Genomic DNA, 8,219 nt, shown 5'->3' with positions numbered 1-8,219 from the left:
TAACAATGGCTCCTTCACATCGGTGTCTCAGTGAGACACGGACATACAAAGACGTTACCTGAGGCTGCTGACACCTGAATTAATCCAGACGTTATTAATATAATTAGCTACATTTGTGTTTGACATGTCAGCGCGTGTCCAGTATCGGCTATAGACTGATCCACGAGGAGACTCAGACACCACTATGACAAGCGTCAGGTGACACAGGTATGATACACTTATAGCCCATGAGTAGCCCCCTCAGGCTTTTGTCACTTGTTTGACACAGTATCAATTAAATTTTATTCAATTCAATTTTATTTATGTAGCTCAAATCATAACAGAAGTTATCTCATTGCACTTTTTCCACTAGACCCTACTCTTTCTAATATTATTTACAGAGACCCAGCAAATCCCACCATGAGCAAGCACCTGGCCACAGTGGCAAGGAAAAACTTCCTTTAAGAGGCAGAAACCTCAAGCAGAACCAGACTCAATGGTGGGCGGTCATCAGAGAGAGAGAGAGAGAGAGAGAGAGAGAGAGAGAGAGAGAGAGAGAGAGCAGGAGGAAAGAGAACATACAGTAGCACAATGCAAGTTCTACATAGAGATGGAAAGTAATAGTAATGGTTGTGGTAATAATGTTAATATTAATAAAAATAATAATAGTAATAATAATGATAGCAGTAATAAGACTAATAATAATAAATAATAATTGTTGAGCAGGAAGACGGGGGCAGCAAGTGGCCCACTACCACAGATCCAGACTCTGCAGCTCCGGAGGTAGAAATACCCGTTGAAAGCGACAGAAAGAGAGAGGAGAGAAACGAGAAAGCACAGAACTACGGGAGAGAGAAAATAGTGGGATGGGTCTCCCGGCAGTCTAGGCCTATAGCAGCATAACTAACCCTAAATACAAGCTTTATCAAAGAGGAAAGTCTTAAGCTTACTCTTAAATGTGGAGATGGTGTCTGCCTCCCGAACCCAAACTGGGACCTGATTCCACAGGAGAGGAGCTTGATAACAAGGTATCTTAATGAGATAATGAGTGCCTTTCTGCTTAATATACGTATATTATATACATTCAACTTACTTGACCCTAGCTAGCCTACAGTTACAGAGAGGTAGTACCCTGGGCCAAAAGTCAAACACAGCAACTGAGGGTGGGCCTTTATTATTATAGTTGTAGCTGAGGGTTGTGAGTTGTGCCTATACTAATGAGGATTATAAAATGATAACACGGAGGCTCTAGTCTGAACCAAGATGCAAACTTTATTACCCCTTTCAACATTTTCAAAGGCAGCGCATTTCAGATCCACTTCTTCCGTTCTTACCTTTCACAATAAAAGCCCTAGACCTATACACTGTGTTTATCTTAAATTCTTTATGAACTTTTAATTATTCGTTTTTAAATAAATTGTGCCTACTCAATACTGTTATATTACTTTGAGATATTAGGGGAGAGTGTGTTGCATTTGTTTTATTCAAGAGGAGGGTCCAAAGAAACATAAAAATAATACTGTTGAGGGCCTTGCTTTTTTAACAAAGTGACAGTCCCTGAGCTACCTGCTAGTTAAAACCACGTCTCCTTCATGTGTCAAATACCAGTATGCCGATATAAGAAACAGCCTGTAAGTGCAGCGTTGGTTTTGTTGTAATACTTATTGGGGACAGATTTGAGCAGTATTTTGCGGTGTTCACATCCCTGCAGCTTCTAGTTGTATCTCACTTTTGTAATTCTTCAAAGCCTCATTTATGTATAGAGACACAGATGATCTCCCCACCAAAGTACAACAGTTCTCACTGTTAGATATGATGAGGTACGAGTTACAGTTTTAATAGTGCGGACCCACTGCAGCGTCTGATGGTGTCACTCCCAGAGAAGACAGAGTCTTACCAGTGTGTCACAGACCTCGGGACCACAATGAACCAAGAATGTTTGTGCACTCCTATTCCAAACAACAACTCAGCTCTTGTTGTGGAAAACAAGAGCAAGCACAAAGGCGTCGTTTTTCAACGTAATTTTTACTCAAACAATTCTTTCCTTCATTAGTAACTTTACTTTAAGCCCCACTATGTAGCATTTATAAGCAGTATACACAACCATTTCATGAATGGTTTATAGTACACTAGTGTAGGCAGATATAAAGACATTCTGAAGTGTTTATTAATGTACCTCTACCTGTGTCCACAGGAGGAGTTAGTTGTTAATAAACACTTTGAGCTGCCTATGACTATTATAATGTGTTATAAAGCATTTATTACATGTTTATATACTGATTATACATGATCAATAGGTGGTTTACAGTAAAGTTTTACCCTTTCACCCAGTTTCTTTGTTTTATTTAGGTGTTCTGATACATCTGTAGACACTATAGTGAGTGCTGCTCTCTCATGTGTTGGGTTAATGTCAGTTTGTGAAGTGCACATTTGTTGAGCGTGAACCCCATTAACTCTCCTTTTGTTTTTAAGTCACCAGTCACAATGTGATCAAGGATCTGGTCTGTTCAAGGGCGTAATTTCCACTAGGGATCGGGGGGTGCTTGTCCCCCTCATTTCTCAAAATGCTATTTTTGTCCCCCTCACTTTTACAGTTTCAGTTTGTCACCAGGCATAGTCCAGTTTGTTGGCAAAAAACACTGCAGCATTGATCAAGCAGTGGACAGGTACATCTATTTCTCTTGTTGGACAGGAGTGAATCACCAGACATTGATATAGCTGTTTTAACAGTGGAAGAGCTTCTCATTACTGTCAAGAAACTCTTTGATTTTATCAGTTTGTCAAAGTCTTCACCAAGAAAAGGACAAGTTTTGTTTCAAGTCAGTTGAAACTTCTATCACTGCCTCATGGTCCTCTCTTGGAATGTTTTCAGCACCACCATTGTACCAGTGTAACCTCTGGAATATCTCACAAAAGTGTGTATGGACCTGTTGTACTGATGTCCACTCAGTACTCTCTACTGTGGTAGATATAATTTGACAGTTGTCACTAAAATAATATAGTTTTGTGTGCATTAATAAGAGAACTGAAGCAGATAAAGTAACGCAAAAGTTACTTTCTCTAGTAACTAACTACTCTTATATACAGTAATTGGTAAAGTAATTCAGTTACTTTTGAGAGAAAAAACTAGTAACTGTAACTAATTACTAAATATCAGTAACTTGCCCAACACTGTTGGGGACCCACTCAGTTTCCCTGGGACCCACTCAAATGACCACCTGTGGGTCCCAGGGACTCACTACATTGAAAACCTATCAACATCACTGGTTTCTGTACCTGTTTTTGAGTGTGCAGCATCAAGTCACCTTCCAGAAGTGTGAAATGATTGCTAAATTCATGTTGTGTTTGGACTTGACAAAAGATTTTGGGACAACCCATTTCTGTCTTGTATGATAAAATAATGTCAACTCAGAGGTCCACTTACTAGCAGTTTAAGATCCTTCAACCACATCGCATGGTCTTCATCAGACAATAGAGCTGGCTGTAAGAATGTCATAATGCTGGTCACATGATAACAGGTGGTCATATGTAGGTGCACATGGTAACCCCTCCTTGTCTCTGTTCAAAGATGGTCTCTGGTGTAAGAAGTGAATGTCCTCCTTGATCTTTCTCCATCCACCAACTCCTGCTCAATGACCTTTGACCTCTTGTTATGGTAAAGCTTTATGGGTTAATTTTGGGTGAATGTCAGAACTGACATCACACTTGAAGTTGGTGGTGGCTCTGATTTATTACTCGTTGCACTTGTTACACCTGTGGGGAGAGATTTTTGGGTTTGAGTTGGATTGGATTGTGTGTTGTTCAAAAGGTGTCGTAGTTTTTGCATTGCGTGGTGAATGTGTATGAGGGTTCTAGTTGCATGTAGGGTTAACCAGTTTTGTTGGTTGTTAGCTTGGCTATGCTAAGTGTGCTGGGGGACTGTTACGGTAGCTAGCGGTGAGTAGGCTAACATTATGTTTGTGTTTCGCTTAGGTGGTGCATAGTAATATTAAAGATTAGGTTTTATGCCAGAGTTTTGCAGAAGTGTGGTGTCCTTCTGCAGCTTGTGTTTTGGCCGTGGTGCTTCATAGGGTTAAGCGCAATCCACTCTATGCTTGGGATATTGTGTGCCTGCGTCTGGCTTTGTGTGATTGGGGTTTGGTAATTAGCTTGTAGGTGCTAGGGCATGGTGGTTGGAATGCTGTGGAACATGCTGGTTCGGATGAGTACCAGTTTGTGTTTTGTGCCTTCCAGTTAATCTGCATTGTTGTTGCCATTTGGTAACTTTGTTTACCTCTAGCCTGTTTGTACATTGCTTATGTTGCTCTTGACCTAAATCAAAATGCTGACTATGATGTGGTTCGACAGGTAGTGCTAAAAGCACGAGTTAGTTCCAGAGGCGTACAGACAGCGGTTCAGGACAGAGAGAGTACAACTGGGAAAGACTTTGCACAACCACAAAAAGCTTCTGATAAGTGGCTGAGAACTAGTGAGGTGCATGATTTTAAGGAGCTGCATGAGTTGATTGTGTTGGAGCAGTTCAAGCAGAGCCTTCCAAAGGTCATACAGACATACTTGAATGACCTGGATGTTAAAACCATGTTTAAGGCTGCTGAGGCAGCTGATAACTATGTCCTCATTCATAAAGATTCATGGCATGACAAATCCAGTGGTCAGGTTAAAATGTACAGGGGATTTTGAGAAACGCCACAGTCATAAGAACAGTGGTGGTTGGCAACAACACAAGTCTTCTATAATGATGATCTGTCATTATTGTCGTAGACCTGGTCACATTAAATCTCGTTGTCCAGCCCTACAGAAAAAAAGAGACCTCAAGAGCAGAAGCAGATCATTCTGTTGCTTGTAATGTCATTGGTTTGAATCCAGTCCAAGGACAGGTGGAAACTGTTGGTAAAGCAGACTTGGCAATGTTTCCTGTTTCTGATGGGATCGTTGCAGTTGAGGAAGGGGTATGAGACACCATTAGGTGGCCACTTAGACATTAGGAAGCCTCAGGCTAAGATCATGAGACACTTTTACTGGCCTAAACTCCATCAAGATGTGGTAGCTTTTTCAATTAATCAATTAATCAAACTTTATTTGTATAGCACCTTTCATACAGGTTAGTGCAGTTCAAAGTGCCAAAGTGAAAACACGATAATAAGACAGCAGTGTAGACCGTGATAGAGTGAAATAAAAACTAGATTAAAAGACAGAACAAAAATAAAAATGATGTAAATGAGAAAAGGATTAAAAGCTATAATAATAATAATAATAATAATAATAATACAATTGAGTTAGATAAAAACTGGACTAAAAGTTGGATAAACTATTTAAAAAGACAGCAAAATAAAAACAAATAAAATTAATCATAAATACAATAAAATAATCATAATATAATTAAGTAAATAATGTCTACAAACCAGTCTTAATCAAAAGCCTGGCTGAAGAGGTAGGTTTTCAGTTTTTGTTTACAAATGTCAACACTTCCAGCTGCTCTCAGATTCTCTGGCAGACTGTTCCAGTGGCTCGGGGTATAAAAGCTAAATGCTGCCTCACCAAAACTTTTAGTCCTGCACTTGGGAAAAACTCACAGACTCGTGCTAGAGGACCTGAGGGGCCGTACCGGTTCATATGCTGTGAGCATGTGAGATATATATGCCGGTGCCAGACCGTGAAGTGCTTTAAAAACAAGTAAAATAATTTTAAAATCAATACGGAAACTAACGGCAACCAGGGTAAGGACTTTAAAATAGGGGTAATGTGTTATCTCCTTCTGGTTTTGGTCTGCACTCGGCTGCAGAGACGTTTTTTTGGGTGGACCAGACAGGAGAGCATTACAGTAGTCCAACCTGCTCGATATAAAAGCGTGCATTAGTTTCTCTGTGTCACTCAGGGAGAGAAATGGTAACACTTTAGTGATATTTTTAAGGTGATAAAAGGCTGATTGGTGACAAACCCCACATGAGCTTTAAAGTTTAGATCGGAGTCAAAGAAAAATATTTTTTGCTTGGGGTAAGTCTAACATTTAATTTTGCGACCAGTTTCTCTGTCTGAGCTTTCGGACCTATGACTAAAGTTTCAGTTTTGTTCTGGTTCAGCTGTAAGAAGTTTTGAGACATCCATACATTAATATGTAAAATACGTTATAAAAAGGGAATCGATTGGTCCCGTGTCATCAGGAGACCCTAAACCTAACCCTAAGCCTAAGAGACTGGACAAGAAGTTTTCTCTTGTCTTAAAGTCCTCTAATGAACTAATAAAATTTTAAGGCTACAAGTTTAGTTCTCCCATGTTAAAGCTTGGTCTCATCATTTGTTGGAAGGTCCCACACACTTTTATGAATAAAACCAGATATTTTCCACTTATGAGTTTGAGTGAACAGACAGGGTTACTTAACTGTCGTACATGGTAATATGTTACAAAACTATTATTATTAATTTATTATATTATATATTATATTAACACTACAATTACTGTTCTACTATTTTTTTTTAATAAATAATAAAAAAATAATAATTCTAGGTGATATTTCCATTGTGCTTCCCTCTCCACCACCCCCCCACCCCCAAAACCTCTCTCTCTCCCTCTCTCTCTGTCTCTCTCTCTCTCGAAACCTAACACGGCAGCGGTGGATGGCCGCCCACCATTGAGTCTGGTTCTGCCCGAGGTTTCTGCCTCTTGAAGGAAGTTTTCCTTGCCACTGTCATTCAATGCTTGCTCATGGTGGGATTTGTTGGGTCTCTGTAAATAATATTATAAAGAGTTCGGTCTAGACCTGCTCTATAGGAAAAGTGCAATGAGATAACTTCTGTTATGAATTGGCGCTTTATAAATAAAATTTAATTGAACTAATGCTTTATTAATCAGTTATAAACCATTAATAAGATCTTGACCAACATAACTGCAGACTTGATGGGTTATAGAAACAAAACCTTAACTTTTGCTGTTTGTTTATAAGAAAGTGAAAAACTCTTGATACTTTATCAGTTACTTCATTAACAATGGTAACTTAAATTAATGGTTGATTGGAAAGATAGACTCATTAAACTTAATTAATAAGGAAGAGAAATAATATAAAAGGGGATTTGTGTTCTTATTAATGACTTTTAACTAATCAATAAGAAAATAGTAAATTATTTCATAACCATAAATAAAGCCCTTAGTTGCAACTTATGAACCAGTGCCAGTGGAGCTATGTGAAAACCTAATGACCATGACATAAACAACACAAATGATGGAAACAAAGAATGTTAAACAGTTGCTGACATCCTCCCCATCTGAGTTTATTACAACATGAAACAATAACCAAAGAATAAAGAATCAATAATACATGTTGTGTAACATGATATGACATTCAACTCAGCTAAAGTGAAGGTGGTGAATATCTTCACCAATTTGAGCCATTAGATTTTTACACTGTCACACACATTTCGTGGTGAAAATGAAATATAGATGTGCCTCTCAGCCCTGCTGACTACACAATAATTCTATTCAAAGTTCTCAGGGTGAAAACCGGTTCAACCGGAAACTGTCTACTGCCAACCCACTGAAAAGCATGAGCAGTCATACACACACACACACACACACACACACAGAAAAAAACAGACAGAGTAAGCAGCTTAAACATGTCCAGTAATGTTTACTGAGAAACTCACGCTGCATAGTGACACACCCTGCATATTATGCTAATGTTGTCAGCCATGTGGTTTCTCATAAAAAACATGTAGAATCCATTAGACATCATAACCCTCCTGGTAACACTTTAACCCCCATCTGAAGCATTTCTAAGTAGTATATAAACACTTAATAAATTGTTAGTTACACACTACCGTGTAGTTGTAAGCAGATATAAGCACATTTTTAAGTATTTATTGGAATATTTGGATATTTGTTGCATGCCTTGTATACTTGTTCTGTCTCTGGCACTAAATAATAAGGTCTCTTGAATGTGAGATGTCTTTTAAGTCTTTTTTAAAATAATTTTTTTTGCAGCTTTTGACACTCCCACATATACAATAAAAATTTGTACCAATTCCCTCATTACATTCAATACAGATATCAGAACTATTAGGAATAAGATTGTGTCATTTAACAAACAGTAAATGGACTGTACTTATATAGCACCTTTCTAGTCTTTGTGACTACTCAAAGTGCTTCAACTACATATCACATTCACCCCATTCACACACATTCATACCCCGATGGCAGAACTGCTCATCAAAGTAACTAATCATTCACACACATTCACACACACTCAG

The sequence above is a fragment of the Siniperca chuatsi genome, linkage group LG6, assembly GCF_020085105.1.
Source record: "Siniperca chuatsi isolate FFG_IHB_CAS linkage group LG6, ASM2008510v1, whole genome shotgun sequence".
Taxonomy (NCBI): Eukaryota; Metazoa; Chordata; class Actinopteri; order Centrarchiformes; family Sinipercidae; genus Siniperca; species Siniperca chuatsi.
The sequence above is the reverse complement of the archived record's forward strand: the minus strand, read 5'-3'. Positions refer to the sequence as shown.